At 45.9% G+C, this 27,107-nt stretch overlaps 1 long non-coding RNA gene across 1 annotated transcript in view; it reads right to left on the bottom strand.

The window, feature by feature from the left end:
- Positions 1-14,669: 14,669 nt before the first annotated feature.
- Positions 14,670-27,107, bottom strand: part of LOC125615855 — a 16,753-nt gene continuing 4,315 nt past the window's right edge. The window contains exons 2-3 of the long non-coding RNA XR_007346445.1: positions 15,258-15,265; positions 14,670-14,680 (exon numbers count right to left, since the gene is read on the bottom strand). This is a non-coding gene — a long non-coding RNA (uncharacterized LOC125615855). The remainder of the gene's footprint in view (positions 14,681-15,257; positions 15,266-27,107) is intronic.

The following is a 27,107-nucleotide window of genomic DNA, read 5'->3' on the forward strand; positions in this document are numbered from 1 at the left end:
GCCACCAAATGCCGCAGTCTGGCTGGGCACAATCAGGAGCCACTTGTCAAAAGAAATTAACTTTATTTTTAGAACCACACACGCCAAACAAAACAGCCTCTCAGGAAAAACCCTCAGAGCCTCAACTGCCACCACCGGCTTTCCACAAGCCTCTCTCTCCCTACAAGCTTCTCTCCACCTCCCACAATCCTCCTGCTCTTGAGGCCGATTGGCTGGGTCACGTGGGCGGAGCCAAAAAAGTCCCCCAATGAGCAGCTCCGTGGTCTGAAAGGGCAGGGAAACAGCCCAATGAGCATCACCGCAGAGGAGCCAATCAGCTAGATGTTGCTGGGGCCGCTGTGAGCCAATCATCAGCCGGCAGCTGGAAGTTTGCTGGGGCCCCTTCGGCTGTGGCTCTCAACACTGGAGGCCTGGGGAAGAGCTGGTGTTGCAGTCCTGGAGTCTGAAGGTGGACAGTTGGGTGGGGTTTCTGGGTTGGAGTCCAGCTGTAGAAATCCTTTTTGTTTGAAAGATCCCAGTCATTGCTCTGAAGAATTCGACTGATTGGTACAGGCCCAACCTACACTACAGAGGATGACATGCTTTAATTAGCATTAACTGATTATAAATCTTAATCCCATATACAAAGTACCTTCACAGCAACGTCCAGACTGATGTTAGAACAAACAACGGGGCCTACAAACTGCATGGCCTAGCCAGATGGACACACAGAATTAACCATTCCGCAGTCTCACTGGGTTTCTCTTTTCTCCTCTCTGGGGACACCTGCTGCCTTCCGCATCCTCAGCCTGGGCTCCTATACCTACTCCCAAGATATTCCCAGCGTAAGCCAGTATTCTCTTGCAACTTCTTTGGTAGGTGAGAATCCCAGGATTTCTATTGCTGCAAAACAAACCACCCCAAACAGTGGTTTAAAACCACAGGACCATGGGCTGTGATTGCCGCTCCTGGTTGGGTGGCTTGCCTGAGCTCAGCTTGACAATGGTTTGCCAAGTGACAGTTCTCACCGAGATCTTTCTTGTGGTTACAGCCAGACAGCGGCTGCAGCCAGGACCATCTGTGAGCCTCTTGTGACAATTCTTCATTCCTATGTCTGGCTCCAAGGAGCTAGACCAACAGGGGTGGGTGGGCCTCGGCCGTCCTTCATGTGCAGGTCACAATGGGGGAAAATGAAAGGTATAATTTCCTGCTTAACCATGGGGTTCTATTTTGACTCTCTGTACTTGTCTATAAAACCTCCCCAGCTCTCAGTGGCTTAACACCAAGTGTGCATTTCTTATGGTGGGTTGACCTCTGCTGGACTCACTTGGGGTCACTCATAGCAATAAACTGAGCTTGTGAATGGGCTGGGCTGGGAGATCCAGCCCGGCGTGGCTGCTGCCTGGTGTCCAAGGTATTGGTTTCCCCTCCATTTGACTCTCTCTCCAAACCTTTCTTGAAACCCCAGAACAGTTCTCAATCCCTGTTTCACATTTTAATGGCCCCCTGTATTTCTCCTTGCTGTACTTACTATAGTTGCAATTTAAAGCTTATCATTCCTTGTCAAGCACAGCTGCTCCTACTCCAACTGCACAAGGACAGGGACTGGCGGTCTTGTTCTGAATGGCATCCTCCGTGTTTGCACAGTGCATTCCACTGTATTGGGGTGAATGAAGTCACAAGAGCACAGGACAGAGGATCCTCAAATCCTGGCTCATGCATTTAGTAGCTACTGACTTGAATATCAGAGTTTCCATGGGCAAAATAGGAAATGTTGCAACCTCTCCTGGATCATTGTGAAGATGAAAGCAGAAAATACATGCACACACACACACACACACACACACTCACGTTTGGAACACATGCTGTTGGTGAGAAGCAGGTAGGCAGCTGAGGCTAACCCTGTGGTGGGGTCATTTAGCAGCAGACCCTATGGGCAAGTCATAGTACCTTAAAGTTAGCCGATTCCTTCTGAGAAATTCAATAACCACTGCTTCCTGCAGAAATTGGGCTGCAAGGGGGAGGATGATGGAGGGACTTTAAAAGAGGGGTAGTGGATTAGATGCTGAATTAGTACTTGTTGCATAGCACGACCAAGAACCAACAAAGATGGGGAATGTTGGCCCAAGGCTGTGGCATGAGACAGCTATGGGAACTGGACATGGGAAAGATCCCAATGGTCCTTGCAAAGGTTGGAAGAAACAGGCAAGCTTCAAAGTTAGCTATCAGAAGGGTGACTGGCATGATCTCCAGAGGAGAACTCGGCCACACCTATCAGAAACCGCCACATCGTTTAACCCCGAGTCTGACCGTCAGGAACTCATTCTTATTGCTGATGGAGCACTGAACCCGGAAACAGGGAGATGGCAGCAGAGACATAAATGGAAAAGGTGACTCCAGATGGCACTGAGTCCTGCTTAGGAAGAGAGGGGGTGGTTGTCCTTACAGAGGACCACCTTTCCAAGGGCAGAGCTGACATTTGAGCAGAGCCCAGGGGACAGGCAAGGATCAGCATTTCACACACAAGGTGCAGCGAGGGCAGCAGCCTCAGGGTACCCGGAGCCTTGAGAGATTAGGAAAAGCTAAAGCACAGGGAGTGAGGACAGTATGCAAGTGGAGGGGATGAGAGGGACGCGGTCACAGCAGCCAAAGGATACGGATTCTATTCTTAGTGCCTGGAGAGGAGCAAGCAGGGAAGTGATCACGTTTCAATGACAGTTCCAGGAGTTGAGGGTGAAGCATCCCTGGGGCTGTAAAGTAGAAGCAAAGAGACAGTGACGGTGGCCTAGTTGTCCAAGACGGGTACAGCCCAATATCTTTCCATAATTCTATTCTTCTGTTGTTTTACCATAACAAGAACAAATAAATTTAAAAAGTTGTAAAACAACAACATCCCATCCCGAGGGCTGCCTCCATTCTGCATCATAGGCCACAGGGTCCAGCTTCTCTGGAGCCGAGTTCCTGACCCACAGTGATTCAGGCTGAGTCTGTGGCCAGCAGGCAGGGAAGTCCCGGGTGGGCACTGATGGCCAGGTGCTCCCAGAGTGGGAGGTGCCAGTTCCCACAAACCCTCAAGCTCAGACAGCGACAACCTGGCTGCCCAACAGGTGGCTTCCATCACCTGGAATTTGGGGTGAGGATGTTGCCGAAGCTGTTGGGTGGGGGGACTTGAAAAAACACCAAGGCGATGTGAGCCTTGAAGACCATCCCTGTGTTTCTGAATGTCTCTCACATGAGCTCCCTTGGCCTCTCCTTTGACATCCAGACACACCAAGACACACATGCCCAGGCAAATGAGCTTTTGTAATGGTCACCAGAGAAACCTCAGTCCTAAGGGCCCCAGCTGGTGAACAAGAGCACTGTGTGCCCCGTAGCTCTGCCCAGCTCTTTAAATGTGGAAGAACCTTTTATGAGATTTGTCTCCTTCAGTATACCCCGGTTAACATGGGTGTCTGAGGATAGCATTAATTTAGAATGTTTTAGGGTTTTCTTAAAGTTTTATTTTGTCCTGTTCTGTCTAAATTACATCCCCTCCCCCAACAAAAACCTTCAAAATTACCCCAAAGGAAACACAGGTTTATTCTTGCTCTTTTATAAGGGTCATGACAAATTTGTCTCTGGAAGAAGCTGTTCATGGGTTACAAGGTCTATTTTTGCACAGGGGTCCACATCTCGGCCACCAGCCACACCACAGAGCTGGGCCAGGCAAGACATTCCACATCTGGAAGATAGTGTCCAGGCACCCTAAGGGGACTCTCCAGCTGGCTTTGGGAATTAACTTTTCTCCACGGCCTGCAAAGTGACCACCCGTAAACCAAACCATATTTCTGCATTGATTTCCATGATAAAATCAGAAATTCTTTCCCATGGAAAAACAGTTTTGTCACAAGTTATAATAAAATATTAGACTTTAAAATGTGGATGCTTTAGAAGGAAGATTACATTTTTCCCAGGAAATCAACCAAAAATAAATCAAAAAGCACACATTCTATATTAAAAGCCTAGGAATCCTATCAGAAATTTTGTTCACTTGGACTTTTGCCCAAGGAGGATAGATATTCTGCATTTTGGTATTCTTGACTTCTAGAGATTTCTTTGAAAAGGGACTATCTTTTGAGTGTGATCTCTTCATTGTTTCCCAAATATAACTCAAGGCCTTTGTTTGTCATCATGAAACTTTCATCATCTTAGTGGTCCCTTCTTTTATTTTATTCAAATTGTTTTGATGCGGTATTTTTGGTAAGTGTAGATATCCACACAGAATCATTTTTAAATCCAAATTAGGGGGCTGGGGTTGTGGCTCAGTGGTAGAGCACTTGCCTGGCATGTGTGAGGCCCTGGGTTCGATTCTTAGCACCACATATAAATAAACATCTAAAAACAAATTTTTTTTTAAATCCAAGTTAGAAGGAATTTTAAGGTAATTTAGTTTTATCCTTTACTATTAGAAGGAAGTCACTTATTAGACTTGTAGAAGATAGTGACCAGAGCGTGCCCCAGGACCAACTTCTCCATCCAGTCTTTAGAGTCTGCCAAGCCTTTCCCTCTTCCCAGTCAACATTCTGGGGACATATTCCCATGGGACTCTGTGGAACCCACCACAACCCGCGATCCCAAGGATGTCGGAGCAGAGCAGACAGAGCTCAGGGGGTGTTGCACATCCTACTGGGTAACAAAAAAGCTGACATTGGTAAAGGAGAGGAGGAGAGGGGCCACCAGGGACGGTGTCCCTCATGGGCCAACATCCAGTCACCTGTCCTCAGTAGGCTGTCTTGGTTGTCTGGGAAATGGGTACCACAGATTATTCTAACCAAGGGGAGATTCTAGAATACTCTGCCAAGATCAGTCAGAGGATGAAGAAAAGTCTGCACAACAAGAATGTTCCCCTGCTCTGTGCAGAGGTGGCCTGACTCCACATGGAGTGGCTTCCTGTAGCCAGCTGGGAGGAGCTGCTGTGTTTTACCCCTCCCCCGGGTCATTGCTTTTCCATCCTGTGATGCTGATTAACGACCCCCAAGGAACGGCCGAAGCTTCCTGTTGGCCTAACTTCTGTTCATTTCTCTTCTTCTGTTTTGGGGGTTTGGGGTTTGTTTCGTTTGGTAGCTTTATTGAGGTTAAATGAATAGATTCTTATAATCGCATGTGTTTAGGGTACACAGCGTGATGATCTGCTAGGCAGGCACGTTGTGAAACGATCACACAACATAACAAACACATCCATCACCTCATATGGTTACCCCGGTGGGTGTGTATATGTGGCTGAGGACACTAATCTCTCAGCAACTTTCAAAAATACAACAGAGTATTGCTAATTATAGTCACCGTATTGCGCATGAGACCCACAGTACTTGTTCATCTTGTAACTGAAAGTTTGTACCTTGCAACTAATATCTCTCCATTTCCCCCTTGCCCTGGCCACCAGCAACCACCATTCTATTCTCTGCTTCTATGAATTCAGTTTTCTTTTTTTTAGATATCTCTGAATAAGTGGGATCATACAGGGTTTATCCTTCTGTGTCTGGCGGAGTTCATGCAGCATAATGTGCTCCTGGTTCATCCATGTTGCTGCAAATGGCAGGATCTCCTTCTTTTTGTGACTGACATTCCATGGCACATATATGCCACATTGTCTCCATCCATTCATCTGTTGACATACCCTGGATTCCGTATCTTGGACATTATGAACAGTACTATAATGGAAAAGAAAAATCCTAACATTCATTTGGAATCCAAAAAGGTCCCTAAAGCCAAAGCAATCTTGACAAAGAACAGAGCTAGAGGCATCATATTGCCTGATTGTAAACTATATGACAAAGCTAGATGAATCAAAACAGCATGGTACTAGAATAAAAACTGATGTATGGAACAGAATGAGGAACCCAGAAATAAATCTGCAAATATTTTACCAACTAATCTTCAACAAAGGTGCCAAGAATACACAATGAGTAAAAGACAGTCTCTTCAATATCTGGCACTGAGAAAACTGTATATCCAAATGAAAAAGAATGAAACTCCATCTTTTTTATACCATATATAATAATTAACTCAACATGGATTAAAGACTTAAAATAAGACCTTAAACTATAAAAATCCTAGAAGAAAACTGGGAGAAAGCTCGTTGACATTGGTCTTGGTATTTTTTTTTTAATATGGCACCAAAAGCATTAGCAATATGATCGTTTTTCAACTTAAAGTGCAGTTTCATTCCTCTAAACCCATCTTCAGGGGTTTGAAAGATTATAGATTAAAAAAATGCACTGAATACACCTAACCCACGGAACATCAAGGCTGACTAGAAGCTGCAGCTAATGCCTGACACCTCAAGAGTGGCTTGTGCCCTACGTTACTAGCCTGGGAAAAGATCCAAACTCAAAATTGTAAGTACAGCTTGTGATGAAGGTGAATCACTATCGCACTGTCATTACATCAAAAAATCCAAGTTGAGCCATTCACCGTTAGTCTGGATGGAGGGACCATCTGTACAAGCCAACACCTGTACAAGCCAAAATGCCTTTTGCTAATCAATGATGCTTTCTCCCTGGAAGCAGACTTCTCAATTAGCATTGGTTGGTTTCCCTAATCTTCACAGTTGAATCATCCTGGTAAGTTGTTCATTAGACTGCTTTATGATGGTTTTATTTTATTTATTTATTTATTTATTTATTGGCCGGAGATGCGGAGGGCTTCTGTCAGGGAGTGTCAGAAGAACTTCCTAGCTGGGCTGCCCACCTACTGCCAGGCTGAAACCTCTGCAGGGCAGAGATGTACATTCTGAGAGGCAGAGCTGTCGGTGTCCTGCACAGGAACATCAGGCCAGCCGCTGTAACACGGCCTGGGAACTTGGTAGAAATGCAAATGGCTCAGCACCACTCACCCTGCAGAGCCCCCAGCAGCCCTGGGTGTTGCCCAGTGATCTGTGCCAGGGCAAGTCCTCCAGGGAGATCTCATGTGTCTCCGGTTCGAGAACCACAGCCTCAAATAGATGTTTTCTTGCTGCAGTCTCCCCTACCACTTTGGCTTGAATGAATTTACCATCAGAGGTCAAATTACAGGTGACAATCTCGGTTACTTCTGATAAAGAATCACGGGAGGTTTGGATGAACCTTTAACCTCGAGCAATCCAGAATTCTCCCTCTGCCCTAAGGAACCCCCAGCTCCGTCCTCACCTGCCATCCCACTAGGGTGTGAGAAGGAGGAGAGACCTGGACTAAGAAGTCAGCATTTGCCTACCCTCTTTGCTTCCTATACTCAGTTTCCTACACATTTGTTTATTTATTTTCACTTTCTAGTTCTTAAATAAGCTCATTTCCATCTCAGTACAGATAATACATGTTGGTGGGGAAAAAAGCACATGAGTGATTTTTTTTTTAAAGTGCTATTCTTTAAACAATAAAAAACTAGAATCCTCCAAAATAAGAGTGAAATAATTGCTTCCTTTTGATGTTTCTTCTTGTGGGAACTAGCCACAAACATTTTGCCCCTTCCTATTCTGCTTCATTCCCAAAAAGAATTAAAGAGGCTTAAGGAAATGTATTCATCATAATGGGACCCAAGGACAGAGCAATTAACAGGATGGGAAGATGAAAGTCCATTGAAATGCTGTGTGGATAGTAATGATCATCACATTCCACCACCATTAATTACCCCCTGCCCCCTCCCTTCCCCTCCCACCCCTCTGCCCTATCTAGAGTTCCTCTATTCCTCCCATGCTCCCTCTCCCTACCCCACTATGAGTCAGCCTCCTTAGAGAAAACATTCGGCATTTGTTTTTTTGGGGATTGGCTAACTCACTTAGCATTATCTTCTCTAACTCCATCCATTTATCTACAAATGCCATGATTTTATTCTCTTTTATTGCTGAGTGATATTCCATTGTGTACATATGCCAATTTTTTTAATCCATTCATCTATTGAAGGACATCTAGTTTGGTTCCACAGTTTAGCTATTGTGAATTGTGCTGCTATAAACATTGATGTGGCTGTGTCCCTGTAGTATGCTGTTTTTAAGTCCTTTGGGTATAGACCTAGGAGAGAGAGAGCTGGGTCAAATGGTGGTTCCATTCCCAATTTTCCAAGAAATCTCTATACTGCTTTCCATATTGGCTGCACCAATTTGCAGTCCCACCAGCAATGTATGAGGGTACCTTTTCCCCCCATCCTCGCCAACATTTATTGTTGTTTGTCTGGTGTGAGTATACTTTGTATACAACCAGAGATATTGAAAAATTGTGCTCTATATGTGTAATAAGAATTGTAATGCATTCTGCTGCCATATATAAATAAACTTTTTTAAAAAAGAAAAGAAATGCTGTGTAGATGGGGGGGACCTGTCCTTCATCACCAAGTGGGCACAGATTGATTCTGAGTTGACTGCTGACCAAAGAAAACAACAAATTACAAGCATGAAAGAGTCCAGAAGTCAAAGCCTCCCTGATCTCTAAGACAAGTGCAATTTTGTCAAGGGTAAGAGTTGATCTTCCCCAGTGGGAGTTAGGACCTCGAGTCCAAGGGCAGCTGCTTCGACATTAGCCCGTGGTGCACCCACAGGTACATTCAGCATCTGCGTAGCCACCCCTCGCTGCCACCCCAGGACACTTCTCCACACTCAGATGTGCCACACCGCAGCTGCTGGGTTATGACTCTGAGAACATGAGACAGCCCTGAGAACAACTTCTCTTTTTCTATAATGGGTTTTTTCACCTTAAAACATATTAGGTGAGCACACAAGATGTTTTGACAGTGCAGCGTTGAGCCATGACAAAGCACATCCATCAAGAGTTGTCAACACCAGTTTTCAGTCCGATTAGCACATGGAAAGTGTTTGGGTAGTGTTGGAGTCTGCTCTTTTGCTGCTGTGGGCAAAAGACCTGACAAGAACAAGTTTAAAGGAGGAAAAGTTTATTTGGGGAGCTTGCAGTTCCAGAGGTCTCTGTCCAGAGATGGCCAACTCCACTGCTCTGGACCCAAGGTGAGGCAGAGCTTCATGGCAGAAGTGTGTGGCCAAGGACAGTGGATGGGAACATGGCACCAGTAAGCAGAGAAAGAGAACTCTGCTCAACCAGGACAAAATATATGTCCCAGTGACCCACCTCCTCCAGCCACAGCCTACCTGCCTACAGTTACCACCCAGTTAATCCCCATGGGGGATTAATGCACCTATCAGGGGATTAAGCCTCTCATCACTCAATCGTTTTACCTCTAAACTTTCTTGAATGGTCTCACACATGAGCTTTTGGGGCACACCTCACATCTAAACCGTAACAGGCAGTAAGCCATGGTGGCTGAACCCAAATGGCGCATTGTGTGCAAATACCCCTCTCCAGGGACCACAGGGCAGAATCTCCCATAATGCTTTCGTTTGTCAGTGGTTTGGGCTGTTTCCACCTGCTTTTAAGTGCTCCAGTGTGCTGTACCCTTTATTTCACCTCAAAGTGTTTTCCTGGGCAGTTTTGAAAGAGCAGTTTGACTGAAAGATAACCATGTGCCCAAAATGTTACCAAAAAAAAAAAAAATGGTTGGCAAAGAAGATGTCACATCCCTGCAGCAATTCCCCCACACACTCCTCCACCCCCACCCCTACTGGTCTTCACTCTCCTGTCGAGACATTCCACGTTAAATGGTGTTTCATGTACAGACTCTAGGGGCTTCCCAATGATTGATTATTACTTTTGTAAATGTGTATTCCTGGCCCAACTGACCTATTTTTGGTACCTGTGAAAACTGCCCCATCACTTGATTGGCATGGAACACCTCTTACTTACTATTGACATTAATAGAAATATTTCCACCCTGAGCAGCTTTGTCTTATTGACGAGGTTCTCGGGAGCCACTTGAGGGATGGGTGTACTTTGTCTGCTTTTGATTTTTCTCCAGTTTCTCCTTTTCTGGCATAACGTCATCCAAGCCCTTGGACTGTGGGGAACTGGAAAGGCTTTTAAAAGCATTCCTGTGCTATATTCAAGAAATCAACCAGAATTTGTACCTTCCCCACCTGGGGGCTTCTCTCCGTGGCTGATAGATGGCCATCTTCTCCCTGGGTCCTCACATGGACCTCCCTCTGTGCATTTCTGTATCCTAATCTCTTTTTTCTTGTGAAGACACATATTGGATTGGGACCCATCCATATGACCTCATTTTATCTTAATGACCTCTTTCAAAACGCTCTCTCCAAATACAGTGACATTCTGAGGTCCTGGAGCTTGGGACTTTCCATATATGAATTTGGGAATACTCTGCTCATCCTATTACAGGTGGCGTCTGTCACTCTAGAGAAAGGGATCCTTAAAGGTGTTGACAAGTGGTAGTTTGTAGGGTGATATTTTGAATCTCAAGAACAGGGAATAAAATAAGCATCATGGTGCCTCTTGAACAGAGCGAGTTTCTCTTGTGGTGCTGTTCTCATACCTCGTTCCAGACTTTTGACCTCGGCCCCTTGCTCCGGCCTGTCAGCACCTTCAGGGGAATTGGAAGGGCCTGGAGTCAGGCATCTTGTATTTGGGGTCGAGCTCTATTCACAGAAGCTTCTCTGGCACACGGTGTTCTGCCACCACTGAAGCCTCAGACACGATGGGTCCCTGCCACTCTGAGCACTGGGGCAGCTGCCCAGATTCCCAGCCAGACCCTGGCTGCCTTCGTCATTAGCACTGCTCCGAGTTGGGGAAACCAGCTGTGGCTGCCTCCCACGCTGCACTGTGGACCATGTGAAATGTTGTCCTCAAGCACTCATGAATAAGCAGGGCGCACAAACACACAGACCCCCTCTGCTCTGCCCCACCTCCAGTGGCATCTCTCTAAGGAGGCGTCTATGGGAAATTTCACTCCAACACACAACACCAGAGCCAGTGCAGAACTCTCCAGATGTTCACTCATGAGACAGAAGCACAGGCATCCATGTGACCCCACAGTGACCTCCAGGACAGGCCCCAGCCCTTCTGCTGGCTGCTGAGCCTGGACAGGGGGTGAGTAAGCAAAGGAAGACTATCCTAGATTCCAAGAGCTTACACCCAAAGTTGATAGAAGGACGCCATACGTGGCCTCCCACCCCTGAAGCCCAGGCAGTTCCCATCGACCAGGCACTCCCAGTCCTGGCTCACTTTCCCCAACGATGAATCAGAGGTTTTGAGCACTCCTTCTTTCCCTTTTCATCTTCTTCTCTGACTTCTGGTGAAAATATAGAATCTTCATGTTTTTTCTTGCCGAGGTTTCAGTGACCTTCTGTTAATGGTGGTCTGAAAAACATGGAAAATTCCAGAAATAATTTATAAATTTCAAGTTTCATTCTGTTCTGAGTAGCATCATGAAATCTTGAGCCATCTGCTCCACCCCACGTGGGGTGTGAATCATCCCTTTGTCCAGCGTATCCACACTGTATACACTACCCACCCTGTAGCAGGGAAAGAGAAACTACATTTTTCTTACAGTATATTATTATAATTGTTCTAGTTTGTTACTAATCATTGTTTTTAATCTCTTACTATGTCTGATTTATAAATTAAGCTTTATCATGGGTATGTATTATAGGGAAATAATGGGATTTGGCACCATCTGTGGTTTCAGACATCTAGTAGAGAGCCCTCAAACATATCCTATAGTTAAGAAGAGACTATTATTTATTCATTATATTGCTGATGTCTTTGGTGACTCTTTCAGAGATTAAACCACTTATTTTTCATGGGTTCACCATGAGCAGGCATGGCAGCCAGGAGGAACTAGGTGCCCCATATATGTAATCCTCATGAGGACTGGCTCCTCTCCCCAGGGAGCCCCTATAGTGAGGAGGTGGTCAGCAGCACACAGTTCCTGGTTGGATACAGGTGGTAAGTAGAGTTTTGTTTAACATGAAGTCAAGACTTTATCTCTGTTAAGGAATGTGCATTATCATTTCCTCATATCAAAACCACTTCCTCAGCTGCCACAGCTACACCAAGAAGGGATTTCTGCTCAGAGTGCAAACATCAGGCCTCAGATGCAGTCACAAAGAGCAACACCCGTGTTCCATCCCACCTGGCAGACAGGGCTGCTGGGATATGTGTGGGTGTCACTTACCAAAAACTCACAAAGCCTCCACTGCTCCTTATCGCTCTCACTACCAAAGCAGATGGCAGAAAAAATGTCTCAAGACAAAATGTCTAGAAACTACTCTTTTCTAGAAACTGGCCATTCAATTCTATTGAAAGAAAGGGACAGTCATGGTGCTTCACCCTCACTGAGCCTCGGTGAGCCTGAGAGAAGAGGTTTGCTTTAGGTAAAGGCACGGTGACAATAAAACATCAGTGCATTAATGTTGAGAGCTGAGGGGATTAGCCCTCAAGACAATGTCCTTTAGAGCAGCACGGGCACCAATCGGGGTCTTTTTGCTGTGTCTTTTGCAGCAAGCTGCTCTTCCCACCTCAGGCTGCAGTTTGGGCATGTCTCCCCGATCCTCTTCCCCAACTCTGAATGTTTTGTCTAATAAAAAAATTACCTTTCTCACGAAGTGAAGTTTCCCATACTTTAGCACATCTGTGCACAATCTGAAGTCCTAGTTTTATGCGTTCAAAGAAAAATAGCATTAAATAGATTGGCATGTTTCCAGTTCATCTCCAGATGGCGCACATGGGGATCTGGACGCCCATATTGGATAAGGTGGAGGGTGGGAAAGGTGAAGGAGTCCGTGATAATGTGTGTGGGAAGAGATATCCAGGGGATGGTTCTATTTTTTTCTGCTGGAGTAGATCCATAAATGTAATATCATTTGGTGATGTCTATAATTTGTTTTCAAGGATTTCAGAAGAAAAGGGAAGAGATAAAGCAAATGTGATAAAACCTTGATGATTTCTAAGTCTGGACTGTGAGTATCTTGGTTTGGGGGCCCCAAAGACGACTCTGCCACAGGAATTGGGAAGTGACCCAGAAGTACATGTGGAAGACAGGAAGTAAGTCAAGGAAGGGAAGAAAACCAGATATGAGGGTTCATGAGAAGCTGCCGGGGATGCTCTGTGGGACTGTGGAACATCTGAGAGCCATCCCCTGCAGGCAAGGGAGAGGGGTCCTTGTTGACCATCTAGTGTGCCTTGCAGTCAGCTAATACAGATTACTGGGTCTTCTGGCCTGCCCTGAGCTGAGACTGCTTCCCACCAGGGCAACCCCATCAGTATATCAAGGGATCCCTCTAGGGACCCCCAGAGACCAGGAGCGTGGGCCCAGTACCATGGCCTCAGCTACAGCAGGACTACAGACATCCATGATGTCTACTTCTGTATGTGACGGAAACCTCTCCAGATAGAAGGATCGTTGAAGCTACAGCTACAGGGATAACACACATTTCTCCAAGGTATCATCTAACAATGGTGGGTGGTGGTAGCTTGAATTCAAACCAGTTCTACACACTGACCTGTGGCCCAAGTTTGCCTCTTTCAGACGGCTGCTGCCTCTCACATCAGCCAAGTTCTCCTCCCCAATTAGTTACTCATTTTTAACAGAAACAAAATTTATGAAGTTTCCATCATCCCAGTAACTAGGTAAGATTGGAGCCATGACATATCCAATAGTTCTTGCCCTGAAAAAGGTACATTCTAGTTGATGAAAACAGAAATGCACAAAAGAGAGAGACCCTTAAGGGGACAAGACGAGGATTACAGAATTTTTAGAATAAGTCTCTGAGATCATCTACTTCAAATCACTCATTTCTTCTGTGTGAACACAAAGATTTTCTCCTGCACAAAAATATCCATTCAGACTCCCTGAATTATTTTCTAACTAGGTCTGATTTTTGGACTGCCATGTTTGTCTCTGCACTGTCCTGTTCTAACAAGAACCCTGCTAAGTCAGTTTAGCCAGAATCCCTCATGGTTGGTTCCTCACCTTCCACCATCCCTGGATGATGTCTGATTCTTCTCTTCAGCAAGGCCCTCTAGACGACTTTAGCCAGAATCTCTTCTCTCCCCTGATGTTCCCTCTTAGTCTTTCCATCCACTAACCCCACTCCACCATTGCCCGACTTTTCCCTGTTGTATTTGGTGTTGGGCTCTCTCTCTCCCCTGCACTAAAAGACCCCTTGCAGTGTTCCCTAGGCCCAGTGCAGTGCTGAAAATCTGCCTCATTGTGCTTCAGCAAGTGAATGAATGATTTTTTTCTTTATAATTGGACACACGTCCAATTATATTCCAGTCCTAAAGCTATAATGTCAGGGCTCGGGTCTAGGGCACAAATGCTGTAGGGTCTCTGGAAGCCTGTGGATAAGCATGGGTGAAGTGAATGGTGACGGGTGCAAAGTTAACCACAGATGAATCCTATTTGCTTTGCTTTGCTTTGTCTTATATGAAACTTTCCTCCAAAAAAATAGCTACAAATAAATATTGTATTCTAATTAATGACCTGCCCACTGATGTATTTAAGAACTTAGGTCTTATGTGTCTGCAATTCATGTTGAAGTGTGTCAAAAAAGAAGAGCCACATTGATGGGTGAGTGGAGGAATACATGGATGGATAGACACCAGATGAATGAACTGCCACAAAACATTAACCGCAGAATTGGGGTTGTATACATATTCAGTATAAAAATTTTCAAAAAATGGGAGTTCATAACCCACTTGAATCAAATGTATGAAATATGATATGTCAAGAGCTGTGTAATGTTTTGAACAACTAATAAAAATTTTTTTAAAAAAGATTAAAATAAATTTCAAATTTTCTATAGTTTGGAAATTTTTACAATGGAATGCTGCATGAGGGAGAAACAGAAAGTTTAAAATGCTTCCTCATTTATCATTCCTTCTTAGTAGCTGGTCTTTCTGTCTTTATTCCATGCCTGCTCATATGGCTTCTACTCTAGAGAGTAAGCTGTTCAGAAAATCCTTTCAGAGAGAAATGGGGGAGGGTTTGAATAGGGGATGGAGGGAGGAGGATGGAGAATAGGTTGGGAGGCAGATGGCAAAGGTTCTGGGGAATATATCAGGGTTCGATGAAAAGCAATGGGAGATACATATTAGAGATTTATAGCAAGGATTTGACTTACACAATTATGGGGGCTGACCTGACAAGTCCAAAATTCAGTCATTCAGGCCAGAACTCCGGGACACAGGCTGAAGCTGCTGTCCACGGATCGGATATCTTCTTCCTCAGGGAAGCCTCTGCCTCAGCCTTTCAACTGATTGAACTAGGCCCACCCAAGTCATCTGGGATAATCTCCCTTACATAAAAAATAGGATGAACTTTAACCTTATCTATTAAAGACCATCAAGACAACATCTAGAGTAGTGTTTGATGAAACAAATGGGAACCGCACCAATCAAGTGGACACACAAACCTGACCATCACTGTGTGAGTCAACTTTTTGTCACTACAACAAAATATCTGAGAAAATCATCCTAGAGAAGGAAAGATTTATTTTGGCTCATGGTTTTGGAGGTTTGAGTCCTTCTCAGAAGCTGGCTCTGTTGCTTTTAGGCAAGAGATGAAATACAAATGACATGGTGGAAGAGCATGACAGAAGAAAGCTCTTAGCTCATGGCAGCAAGGAAGGGGTGGGGGAGAGCCAGGGACAGGATATAGTCTCCAAGGACTTGTCCCCCAAACACCCACTGCCCCTAACTAGGTTCCACCTCCTACAGTTTCCACCACCAATTTCTATAGTTCATCCAGCCATGAATCCCCGAATGGATTAATTCATTGATGAGGTCAGAGCCCTCATGAACCAATCACTTCCCAAACACCCACTTCTGGACATTGCTTGCTTCACTGGGGACCAAGTCTTTCACACTTGAGCCTTTGGGGTGGGGAGAATTCCATATGTAAACCATGATAATCGTGATGAGTTCAAGGGCGAGCTGTGGCCAGAGAGCGTCTATCTCAGCTCCTGTGTAGGACCACAGGAGGTGGCGATGCATTGAGCATCAGGGGACCCCAAGGCCTGGTGGGTTCCCCTCAGTAGTCCTGTGGGATGAGAAGTGTCAGAACCTCCCAAGCACCCCCAGGGCAAGCTGGACAGGGTCAGCATAGTGAGGTGCAACAGGGGGATGCACACTGAACCCCAAGCCTCAGGAGGTCCTGCCTTCTGACTTGCATCTTTCTGCACAAAGGTTCTGGCTACATCATTATTTCTACCAGTTTAAAAAAAAAAAGAAAAGTCAGTGGTATCCTAATGACTTGCCACAGGGAACAGTTAAGGAACCAGAATACATACCTGGTGGACTATAAGCAAAAAGAAAAACGATGATCATGGTGGCCACATAAAAGCACAGAAACATTTTATAATATGCTGTGAAGAAACAAGGTACACACCCATCTTTCTACTGTGTGTGAATATTTTCGTGCTAATATAAAGACAGACACGTGTCTCTATCCCTTTCCATTGTCATAGAAACTGAGAGAATGTGCAATTTCAATGCTAACAGTTACATTTGAGAGGGGGTTTAGAGTAACTATTACTGATTTTCCAAATATCCTGAGAAGCAGTTTTTATTGCTTTTACAACATGGAAAAGAAATCAACAGCCTGCCTAGCTCATTACAGCTCCTTGTGGTTCATGCCTGTGGGATCACCCAAACCACACTTCGACCGAGGCCTGTGAAATCCAAATGGCTTTTTAAATCAAGCAACAGGAAACCTTGAATGCCTATTTTCTCTCAAATTTGGTTAATAGGAGCCAGATGCAGAGCCTCGGGCCCACTTTCATTGTCTAATGGTCTGGTACCTATTTACCCGTGTGCTTGGTGAGCTAAAAATATTTGATTCCTCTACATTTTTTGTTCATTAATCCCTTGGACACGTCAGTCCTATGTGCCTGAGACATGTCGAGGGTAATGAAAAGGAACTTGAAAACACTTCCGTGGGAATCCAAGAAATGTCTCATCGTTTCTCCAAAGCCAATGAAATCTGAGTTGGAATCCTTGTCCCCTTCTGCTCATGTAAAACCCCACCACTGCTCTCCACATTCCTGGGGAGCTAATCCTCAGCAGAATATCCTGCAGGTTCTTCTGTGCTCTGCACATGGGCCTGACCACCGGGATGCCCCCATCAGGCCAGGCACAAGCTGTGGGGTGAATGGCCCTCCTTCCCTCCACTGTGGCAGGGACCTGGGTTCCTTGGTCTGGGGAAAGGGCACCTCCTGCAGTTACAACTGCTTTCCCCTGTTCCCAGAAACCAGTCCCTGTGCCTGCAGCCTCCTCCTGGAGAGCTTGGCAAACCACCTGCTCCACTAGTAAGGTGATCAACACACACTGCACGCCACACTACACACAGCACACGTAGGCCACGTGGACACTCCCATACTACACACACACACCAGGCTGGCATGCACACACATACACACACACACAGCACACATAGGCCACGTGGACACTCCCATATTACACACACACCAGGCTGGCATGCACACACACACACACACACACACACGCACACACACATTTTGGGAAGTTGAAGGAGCTTTTGAACTCATATTCTCAAAATGGATACATCTTGTGAATGACCCTGAGGCAAGATTTTTTGAGCTACATGAACTTAACTACAGTTCAAAGAAAACATCATATTTCGATGAATTACCCAGCCTTCTTGTTAGTAACTTTTTTTCATTAACCATGCAGTCTTGCTCCTTATGCAATGTGCTGAAACTCTGGTTTATAGCACGGAAGCTTATAGTGAATCCTATTGGTGTGTTAAAGCTGGAGCTGGGAGGTAACTCTCCGGGTCTCAGTGTCTCATGGTAGTTCATCTAAAAATCATGATGAGAGTCGATGTCGTGTTGCAGGGAAACCACCATGACTTGTGCCTGGCACTGGCCATGTGCCCAGTAAACACCAGCTTCTGAAACGAGCCACATAGTTTGGCCCTACACAGTGCCACAGCATGACCGTGCACAATCTTCATCTAGTTAAGAATGTTCTCAGGGAGTAGATATTTTTGGCTCAAAATCATCCAAAAAGCTAGCAAGCAATTCACAGAAGAAATGCAAAGAGATGATAGTGATCAGAGAGCATAAATTGAAGCAATCAGATCATTTTCTTTGGCCTGGTTGACAAGAATGTAGGCGACTGGTAGTAAGGGAAAGGGAATGGAAATCGAAACAGCCTTTCAGAGGATAGTTTTGGGGGTGACTTACTCCAGGAATCTAGATTTAAGAAACATTTACCCAGGTTCTCAAGACTATAGACAAGAAACTATTGACCGTTCATAAAGGCAAACATATAGAGACAACTTCAATGTCCACCTATAAGGGCTGTGTTTTAAAACAAGGTTAATTCTGTGCAATGTTACTCCATGCTAAAAAGAATGAGAAAGTCACATACTGACATGGGGGAAAAAATGCCCAGGATGTGGTTAGATTGGGGAAAGAAATGAGTTGAAAAATAGTGTACAGAACTTCCATTTAGTAAAATAGATGGAGACACATGCTTGTGAATGCATGAGGGTTCATTTGAATATGTATGCATGCATAAATATACAGAGAACATTGGCATACACTGAGAACATTCTAGGAGGGACCGTAACAGCCCACTCATCGTGGTTACCCTAGGTATGAGTGTGTGTGAGAGAGGGAGAAAGAGAGGCAAGGGACTCTAAGGGAGATTTCTTTACGGTCCCCCAGCTGAGCTACCTGAACAGGCTTGTCCCCCTGTGCGTTGACGCCGGACAGCAAGAGGCTGTGGTGTGATAAGGACATTGTCCCCACCCACAGAGAGGGTGACCTGGGGGAACCCCCGTGCTCCCCTTTGCTTGACCAAAGCACATTGAGGCCACGACTTTCCTGCTTTGCGGCCACCTGCTCGCAGGAGCCAGTGCTGACCCACTGGAACCCAGACACACCAGGCTTGGCAAGCCGGGCTCCTTGTTGGTGGCCTGCGGACCTGGGGAGTTGGCCAGAAACAGGTCTTAAGTTTGTGTGCTGTGTTCTTGCCACCAAAAATCCAGGTTTGAGGCAATCACAAAGTCCCCAGAGCACGTGATAAAATAGTTTCTTATCCAGACCTGAGTAGTGTTTCCAAACTCATTAATGACATGTGCCCTTCTCTGAAAACACAGTATTTGGAAATGTGACCACGCTTCTCGGGTGTGAGGTTGAAACAGCAGCCTGACCCCTTTCTCCGTCATCTTAAAGGCATTCCAAAGAGGAGGAACCCAAAGGGGACAAGTGCTTTGTGCAGAATACTTGCAAACTCGTGCATCTGTCTCCTAGCCAGCTCCCTGGGCTCCAGAAGCAGGCAGACCCCCGTGATATGAATGAGGCCCCGAGCTCCAGTGTGACGATGCTGACAGGTGCTCCTGGCAGTGCCTCTCGGGTGACCAGGGACAGGGAGGGTAGAGCATGGGAATCTACCCATGCAATCTCATCAGTATTAATTTAAAAGCTGGAAGAATGTTGTTTGGGGAGCAATAAGCTTTCTACAAAGCTACAAAAGAATGGAAACACTTTTCTTGAGAAAAAAAGAATGAACTTATCTTCCAAAAACTTTTCTCATTTTTCAGAGCAGAACCCCCACTGAATGAGAGGAGGGCCTTGTAAAAGAGACCCCAGAAAGTCCCTTTGCCTTCTACCTTGTGAAGACACAGTGGAAACACAACCACCCAGGAGCCAGGAAGTGGACTTTCACCAGAACTGAATCTGTGCCCTGATCCTGGATTTCCCAGCCTCCAGATCTGTGAGAAATAATTGTTTATAAGCCCTCCCAAAAAAATCTTTCTTATTTTAAGTTGTTGCTATTTGTTGGGGTGTGCGTGTGCGTGTGTGTGTGTGTGTGTGTGTGTAAGTAAAATTTGGGTCTACATCAACTACTAAGTACTCCATGTATGACAATAGTCATGAACAGACCCAGGACTATAAAAGGAGTCTGGGTTACTATTTCCTAGTTTTCATGTTTATGTTTGGTTTTTGCATCATTAAGACTGCTAGGTGGGCTGGGGTTATGGCTCAGTGGCACAGGGCTTGCCTAGCATGTGTGAGGCCCTGGGTTCAATTATCAGCACCACATATCAATAAAAAAATTAGTCCATTGACAACTAAAATTAAACAAACAAACAACAAAAAAAAAAGCACACTGCTAGCAGCTCAGGAGGCTGAGGCAGGAGAATCGCAAGTACATAGCCAGCCTCAGCAACTTAGCAAGGCCCTAAGCAATTCAGCAAGACCTTGTCTCTAAATAAAATATAAAAAGGGCTGGGAATGTGGCTCAGTGATTAAGCACCCCTGAGTTCAATCCCTGGTGCCTGAAAAAAAAAAGAAAAGAAAGAAAGAGAGAAAAAAAGAAAAGAATAAAGGAGTGATAGGCAAGTGATGTACCCCTGAGCCACACCCTCAGTGCTCAACTGCTCTTAATGATGACATGCTTGCTTTTAAAACCTAGTGTGACAATCTTTCCCTTGATTTACCAAAAGCACTGACTCATTCATTCATTCCCTTCTTCCAGCTTTTAAGTTAATATGGGTGAGATTGCATGGGTAGATTCCCACGCTCTACCCTCCCTGTCCCTGGTCACCCGAGAGGCACTGCCAGGAGCACCTGTCAGCATCGTCACACTGGAGCTTGCGGCCTCATTCATATCACGGGGGTCTGCCTGCTTCTGGAGCCCAGGGAGCTGGCTAGGAGACAGATGCACGAGTTTGCAAGTTTTCTGCACAAAGCACTTGTCCCCTTGGGTTCCTCCTCTTTGGAATGCCTTTAAGATGACGGAGAAAGGGGTCAGGCTGCTGTTTCAACCTCACACCCGAGAAGCCTACCTCAGAATTAACCTGGGAGAGGAGTCAGGCTCATACATCATGCGGTGCCCACTTTAAAGGTGCTTGATGGAGTTCACATGTCCGTATTTCAAAACTGATGGTCTCCTTTGGTCTTCTCTGTCACCCGGTGAGAAGATGAGCTGAATTCATACTGAATTACTTACATAAAACTATTCCTCCCATCTGTTACATCACATTTTGTCTTGTTATTTTTGCAGAGCTGGAGATCAAACCCAGGGCCTTGCACGTGCTAGGCAAGGGCTCTACCACTGACCAATACCGCCAGCCGCCACCTTGCTTTGAATGAGGACATGCCTGGTTTTCAAAATCTAGTGGGATCATCTTTTCCTTGGGTTTACTGAAGATAATGATTCAGTGGTTTATCAATCTCCATGGCGACATCTGGAGAATAAACAGCAGTAAAGAAGCAAGTGGTTTGGGGTGGCAGATCTCTTAAAAGCCTGAGTGCTATGTAAGGTCTCTACCTACATCTTTTATTTATTTCTCACTTTAATCCTATGAGGAAATTTATAGCTACAGCAGTAAAAATGTGAAGACATGTTCCTGATGTGTCCTATTTGATGTCATTACTCTGTCACTGTGGAAAGTAAACTGAAACATACCCCGAATGTTCACATCTATAGAGAAAAGCAAGACCTAAGGTGACCAGGGAAGTCCTAAATCTCTTCTCTTTGCATTTGGTTCAATCCTGCATTTCATTTTAGAAAACCATGAACTCCAGAAGGGAAACAAATGTCTTGTGATACTGTGACATTACTAAGAAATCCAACCCCAGTAATAATAAAAGAAACGCAAATAACAATGAAAACTTATGTTCTATTCCTTGGCTTGAGAATATGGCCATAGTCCCTCTGGATTGACGGGTGGTATTCACTGCTGAAGTGGGAGGGTCCTCCACACCCCTACTGGGGACAGCAGTCTGATATAGGTGGCAACTTTGTGTGTGTGTGTGTGTGTGTGTGTGATGCTGGGGATTGAACCCAGGGCCTTGTGCATGCAAGGCAAGCACTTTACCAACTGAGCTATGTCCCCAGCCCTGGTGACAAATTTTTAAGAGGCAGCAGTTTGGTGCCTTCCATAGTTTATTCTAAAAAGATGATCAGGTAGGTCTGGAAAAAAGTGATAACACAATTTTCATTGCTATATTATTGTGCAATCATCTAAAAAAGCTACCATCTCAAAATCATCTGCTTTTCTCTAAATCCGAATCCACCTTGTCAATGAAGGCCACTGTCATCCCTCACCCATGCGCTCACAATGGTGCTCTCGCTCTGGCTTCCCGAAATGCCCATCTCCCTTCCTCTCCAGGAGCCCAGTGCAAAATCCCTGAAAGGCCAACGACAAAGCCAAACCTGGCATACGTACTGGCGCTGAGCTTTGGCAGTGCTGGTCGTTTCTTTGTGCCAAGAAACAGACCACGTCCCTCCTTAGCACTGGGCTTTCCAGAGTCTCCTTTCCTCCCATTCCAAGCCAACTTCTGGGTGATCACCATCCCCAGACCACTCTGGATCCTTCCGTATCAGGGTCTTTTACCATCGGGTGCTGTTCCTGCAAAGCAGTTACACGTTTCACAAAGGATCCTTGTCTTATATCCAGATCCTTCCTAAGAACATAGTAGATGCTCAATAAAATTAGTTGAAATATGGCTGATGATACTCCCTCTCAAACTTCCCCTCACTCCCTCTCTCCCCACTTCCTCCTCTGTCACTTTTACCAGTATCTGCATTCCAAGCAGGAAGAAAGAAGTATCAGAAGACCACATCCAGGGCCTATTTCCCCTCCTTAATCTGAGACCCACGGCCATTCTCAGCTAGAAGAACTCAGTAAAGTTTGTATCTGTCCAGGCCCCACAGCACATAAAGGTGATCAGAAAAGAGTGGAAACTGAACTCAAACTGTTCCATCCATCTTCATCTACCCTATCAGAACGAAAACACAAAGACATAAGCATTTCCTGCAGCTTTGTACCTAAACAGCAGAACACTGGAAAGCAAATAAACACCTAGGGACAGAGAAATACCAAATAAATACGTTCTGATCCGTCCACACCACAGCCCAGTGCACACGTCATCAGAAAGACTGAATCAGAGCCATATTGATGACTTCGGGAACATTCTATAAGTAATTACAGAGCAAGTAAAACCTAATGTGGAAAAGCATCGCTTTATCATCCCATTTTTCAAACAATGAAGAAAAGCTCCCTGCACGTGGGCACATCAGGCAGGTGAGCATTTGGGCAGTGACGAACACGGGTCATGTATCGTTCCTATGAGCTACCTGTGCCAGAGATAGGGAGGAGTGTAGGAGGGGCAGAAGACAGAAACAAGAAAAACACAGAAAGGAAATTTTGAAAAACAACACTGTGATAAGATCCATTAGTGTGTTAATTTAAAAACGTGTGTTTTCGAAAGTGGAAAAATCTAGATGTTGTCTGCTCTCTGTCTATAACATCAGGCTCACGAGACTGTGGCAAACCTGCACTTTTTTCGAGTCTTCAGGAAGTATCCTTTCTCCAAAAAGTAGGCATCAACTGGCCAGATATGATTTCATAACTGGACTCCCCGTGGCCGTTCTGGATAAGAAAACCGCCCTTCCGCATTCAAACCTACCACTGCCATTTGGATCTCATCCAGTGAAATGCTAGTTTTTCTTTCGGGCTGGTTATTTCCCTTGGAGAAACGAGTCTATAAATGTTTAAAACTGGCACTACTTCTCATGCTGAATAAAATATTGTTGCATAGAAACTTGGCTTCAGAAAATTAAAAATCAATATGCTTTGGGAACGAAAATAGGATGGAGAAAGTTGCTTTGTCCATGAGAAGAAGAACCAATCAATATTATAAAACCGCAGGAGAGAGCATTCTTCAAACTGGTATATAAATGCAGGTGAGTGGATGAGCAAGACTAACCAGGCCTGTGTCTTCTGCGAGTGGCCACCGCCTTCAAATTGATCATTCCTGGTGGGAAAACCATGTGTTTGGGATTGTCGGGGGCTTGCTGGACCATACATTTCTAATGGAGCTCTGTCCCTGACTGTTCTGACTTTGACCTCACTTCAAAATCACTTGTTTTAAAGCTTGAGTCAAAATCTTCAATTCTATCTTAAAGAGCGTAAATATCTTTTATGTTTAACTCGCCCAATGTTGAGAGCCACAGCCCAAGGGGCCCCAGCAAACTTCCAGCTGCCAGCTGATTGGCTCCTCTGCGGTGATGCTCATTGGGCTGTTTCCCTGCCCTTTCAGACCACAGAGCTGCTCATTGGGGGACTTTTTTGGCTCCGCCCACACGACCCAGCCAATCGGCCTCAAGAGCAGGAGGAGTAGGGGTTGAGAGGCTTGTGGGAAGCCGGTGGTGGCAGTTGGGCTCTGGGGGAATTCCTGAAGAGGTGTGTGTGTGTGTGTGTGTGTGTGTGTGTGTGTGTGTGTGTGTGTTCTAAAAATAAAGGACATGAGCCTGGGAAAGATGGTTTCCCTGTTCAACCCTGAGCCGCCCCCAGATCCAGATTCTTGAGTGGACAGATGGACAAATGGATGGTTTTGGCGAAGCTGGCTTGTGTTCAGGCTCTGTCTCCTCAAGCAACTTCAGAAAACCATACAATTCCCCGCTGGAGAGCACTGGAGCCTTCTATTCATGGAAGTTTCAGAAATGGACGTGCTGGTGAGCCAGGCCTCGCTCATGGCTAAGGAATCTGGGTGACCAGGTCTCCCTTGGGTCCTCTCCTCCCACACCTCCTCCTGACACACACTATGGCCTTGGGGTCATTCAGGAGTGAGCAGGCTTTGCATCTCTTTCAGGAGTTCTGGGCTTGCGCAGCCTGGGGCAGCTTGCCCACAGTCAGCCCACACCGATGAGCCAGCCCTCCTCCCTGAAGCACTGCCTCTTCCCAGAGGCCACTCCCTGGTGAAGGGCAGACAGGGTCTCGAGGATCTAGGTGGCAGCGGAGAGGCAGACATTCACATCACTCGTGATCTGGCTGGGAATGTACCTGAATGAAGGAGGCCCAGATGGAGCCGAGCGTGGGGCCTCTCCAAGGCTGTTGGCCAAAGGTAACAGACGTAAAGTCCTTTGAATTTTGACAAGTGTTCTCCAAAAATGAACTGAAAGTATTATCTGACCCACTGCCTGCTGAGAATTGTAGCATAGCCTGGGCACATAGCATTTATTTTCTTATTTATGGATGCTTGTATATGCTCCTCATGCATCTGTCTGTCCTAATGCCTAACAAGCGCTTCTCATTCTGAGCCTCACCAAGACCCAGAAGAGGAAAAAGACAGAGAGGTGAGTGACTCCCCACAGTCACACCATCCTAAAGGGGAAGAGTTTTGTATCAAATCCAGGAGGTCCACCTCTCGGCTCTCCCTCCACTGATTAACTAGGGGTCCTCTCACTGTGGTCCCTGGTCCCTCCTAGGTGATACATCACCTAGGAACTTGAGAGCTGAAGAGCCCGCCCCCTGCCCCAGGCTTACACAACCAGAAATTCTGAAATGGAGCCTGGGTTTGAACAAGCTCCTCAGCTGAGTCTGATGCCCTTCACTCAGGTTTGAGGGTGATTAAACTGGGTCTTCAGAATAAACGAGCTATTCTGTGACTGAGGTTTTAGAGGAATTCTTGGGCAAATATCTGAAGAGACTGACTCTTGCCAGGTACACGTTAGTAAACGGGGTCCTTCCTAAGGTGCTAGACGCACTGTGAGGAACTCTAAGGAGAAAGCATATTTATAAACATATTTATGAGAAGCATATTCACTCTGACAATAATATTCCTCTGTGGGATTTGTGTGAACTTGGGGTTGATCTGACAGGTTGCAGACACTCTTCTGTTCTGAACCCCACAGAAGGGAGAAGAGAGTAAGGGGCTTCAGAACAGCAGCGGCAGACAAGGGAGGAAGCCACCCCAGGCTTCTGAGAGATGGGCGTGTTGTGGACCAGGATGAGAACAGATGGAAGGTGACCGCTGAGCTGAGACATGGTGTAGGCTGGTTATTGACCCTTCCTGTCTGCATGCTGCCACCTCTCTGTCACTTTGCTCACTTGAATGGCACATATGGAAAATGCTAGTAAGAGGTGAGTCTAGCCCCCAAAAAGTCTTCTCCACAATGTGCCCGGAGCAAAACACAAAGACTCAGCCTCATTTAATGAACATCGACACTGGGAAGTTCAGGAAAGGCAAGAAACCATTTGAGTTCGGTTGACAATGCGAGAAGTCACAGAAATCAGAATCCTCCAAACTAAGAATCACTGAGGTTCCACCAGAATGCCAAATGTCACATGACCAGGCAGAATGGTCAAGCAATTCCTTTTGCATGAACACATCTGTGAGACAGCGCCTCATTGTCCACGAGTGCTGAGTGGGGTTGGAGATAAGAAATGTCACCCCTGACATCAATTTTCTCCTGGGGGATAGCCACAGTTTCCAAGGGCTTCTTAGACAGCAAACCTCACTACAGGGGACAGAAGGAACAGCAACCTTGGGCACAGTCAGCCGCCCTCTGAGAGCTCTCTGCACTATACAGGTGTATGCAAGAACCAAAGGAAATACTTATGAGAATTTTTACTTCATTAATACCTAAGGCCTAGAGACACCAGGCATCTAAGTTGCAAAACCATTAGGAACAGGCTGGGGATATAGAGCTCAGTGGTGATCGCTTGCCTAGTATGTGCAAGCAGGGATTCAATCCCTAGGACTGCAGAGAAAAAGAAAAATTTAGGAAAGTAGGGTTGTTTCTCTTGCCCTTGGAACGTAGCTCTTCGCCACATTTTGTACTCATTTAACCATGGTGGAGACCCCAGCGCCCCAGTGATTTCCCAGTGAAGTGCTCCAGTTGCATAAAATGCCTTGACCTTCAGTAAATGCTAATTCTCTGCAGCCTCGCACCTGAGGTGGGGAGATTCTGCAGTGTGGCTGAAGCTAGAGTTCCACTCTGAAGGGGGCATCGTCTGCCTTGGCAACAAAGGATCAGGGCATCATCCTCCTTCCAAAGTGGGTTCGGATCCAGTTCTGAGATACTCATCAAGACCTCTTATTTTTTTTTTTTTTTTAATATCGGGGATTGAACTCAGGAGCACTTGACCACTGAGCCACATCCCCAGCCTTATTTTGAATTTTATTTAGAGACAGGATCTCACTGAGTCAGTGCCTCGCTGTTGCTGAGGCTGGCTTTGAACTCGCGATCCTCCTGCCTCAGCCTCCTGAACTGCTGGGATTACAGGCCTGCGCACTGCGCCCAGCACACTTCTCCAAGGAGAAACTGGTGGGAAGGCTGGTGAGAGGCTGTCAGGGGGTCACGTCTTTCCCATGATGTGCATGGGTGACATGGGCGCGCTGCTCTCCTCTCTGTGGCTACTTCGGGGCTCACATGTGGCCAACGAGCTGCGCCTCTGCAGTCCTGCGGCTTCCCCTCTTCTCTCCCCCTCCT

This window comes from Marmota marmota, unplaced genomic scaffold (assembly GCF_001458135.2).
Source record: "Marmota marmota marmota unplaced genomic scaffold, marMar, whole genome shotgun sequence".
NCBI lineage: Eukaryota > Metazoa > Chordata > Mammalia > Rodentia > Sciuridae > Marmota > Marmota marmota.